The 1864-nt window shown below is 34.0% G+C and overlaps 1 non-coding gene across 1 annotated transcript; it reads right to left on the bottom strand.

Moving 5' to 3' along the window:
* Positions 1–988: 988 nt before the first annotated feature.
* On the bottom strand, positions 989–1083 carry TRNAY-GUA. The gene is made up of 2 exons: positions 1047–1083; positions 989–1024 (listed from the first exon to the last, which is right to left on the bottom strand). It is a non-coding gene; the product is annotated as a tRNA-Tyr (tRNA).
* Positions 1084–1864: the final 781 nt, after the last annotated feature.

Below are 1864 nucleotides of genomic sequence, written 5' to 3'. Positions count from 1 at the left end.
ATACTCGAAATTGAAGTCTTACAATTGAGCACGTTCTTGGGGTTATTTCTCTTTGTGGTCTTCCATAGAAATACTTCTTGGAGGTGTAGAAATCGAATGAGATTGGCCTTGCTCAACGAATTTTTTAGTAGGCTCAGATTAAATTTTCAAGCTTTCCTTGAAGTTCTTAAATAACTACCACTATGATAAAAAACCTACCGAATTTTAACTAGTGACGTAAGGATTTACTAAGATTCTAGCGACCCACTACAGTTCTCTGATCTACCATCTGAGTGTAAATGAATGGCATAATTGATTCATACATTTAATTATTCTTTTCATGTGCAAGTAATAACTCAGGTCAAATTCGACCAACCGGATTCAAACCAGTGACCTAAGGATTTAGTAAAATTCTATTGACCCACCACAATCCTCCGCTCTACCAACTGAACTAAGGTCGGTGAATCACATAATTGATTCATACATTTAATTATTCTTTTCATGTGCAAGTAATGGATTCAAACCAATGACCTAACATATTTTCTAAGGATTTAGTAAAATTCTATTGACCCACCACAATTACCAACTGAGCTAAGGGCTAAGGTAGGTGAATGACATAATTGCTTCATAAATTTAATTCTTCTTTTCAAACCAGTGACTTGAGGATTTCCTAAAAGTCTATTACCCACCACAATCTTCTGATCTACCAATTGAGCTAAGGTCGCTAAATAGCATAATTGCTTCATATATTTAATTATTCTATTAATGTACAAGTAATAACTCAGATGGTAGATAATATAAAAAAGATTAAAACAAAAATCCAACCTACCGGATTTGAACCAGTGACCTTAGGGATTTACTAAGAGAATATTTGACCCACTACAGTCCTCTGCTCTACCAATTGAGCTAAGGTCAGAGAATAACTTAATTGCTTATACATTTAATTATTCTTTTATTGTGCAATTAATAACTCAGATGGTCGATAATATAAAAAAGATAAAAAAAAAAATCCGACCTACCGGATTCGAACCAGTGACCTAAGGATTTACTAAGAGTCTGTTGACCCACTACAGTCCTCCGCTCTACCAACTGAGCTAAGGTCGGAGAATGACTTCATACATTTAATTATTCTTTTCATGTACAAGTAATAACTCATATGGTCGATAATATAAAAAATATGAAAACAAAAATCCGACCTACCGGATTCGAACCAGTGACCTAAGGTGATATGGAAATCAACCCAGGGAAAAGTATGGAACGGATTACCTTGATGATCAAGATCAAGAGTAAAGAAAACTCGTTTCTAAACTCGTGATTCGAATCACTCCACAAGAGGTTTGATCAATACCACTTGAATGACTCTAGCATGCAAGTTCTAAACACAAGAATTTGCAAAGAAAGTTTAGCTCTCAACAAAGCTAAAATAGAAATTCTATTCTTAATTCCAAAATCTGATGTCTAATAAAAGAAAAGAAGGCTTTATATAACCTTTACAACCTTAACCTATGTGATACATAACTCCCAAATTAGATGGGCTAGCAAATGAGAAATGCCCATCACCTCCATATTAAAATAGCTAGTAATGGTGGAATATGGTAACCTATGTGGGTTACAATATAACCTTAACTCCTATATTTAAAACTAGCTGAAATATGACAAACAATAGTTCAACTATAATTAAATAGTGCAATGAATGAAATGTGTTTATTAGTCATCCTTGGGCTAGTTTCATAAATTCAGCGGAGTTCATTAAATGCAACTTAAAGTGCATTTAATTCATCTCTTTCTTGAACCTCAACTTTGCACAACATATAAGGGAGGTCTCCAACGCAACGTCTTCTATAATTTCCTTTGATGAGTTCACCATAGCTTGAATATAACTGTA

Source organism: Cucurbita moschata, unplaced genomic scaffold, assembly GCF_002738365.1.
Source record: "Cucurbita moschata cultivar Rifu unplaced genomic scaffold, Cmos_1.0 Cmo_Scf00026, whole genome shotgun sequence".
NCBI classification, from domain to species: domain Eukaryota; kingdom Viridiplantae; phylum Streptophyta; class Magnoliopsida; order Cucurbitales; family Cucurbitaceae; genus Cucurbita; species Cucurbita moschata.
This window is presented reverse-complemented; position numbering and strand designations above follow the sequence as displayed.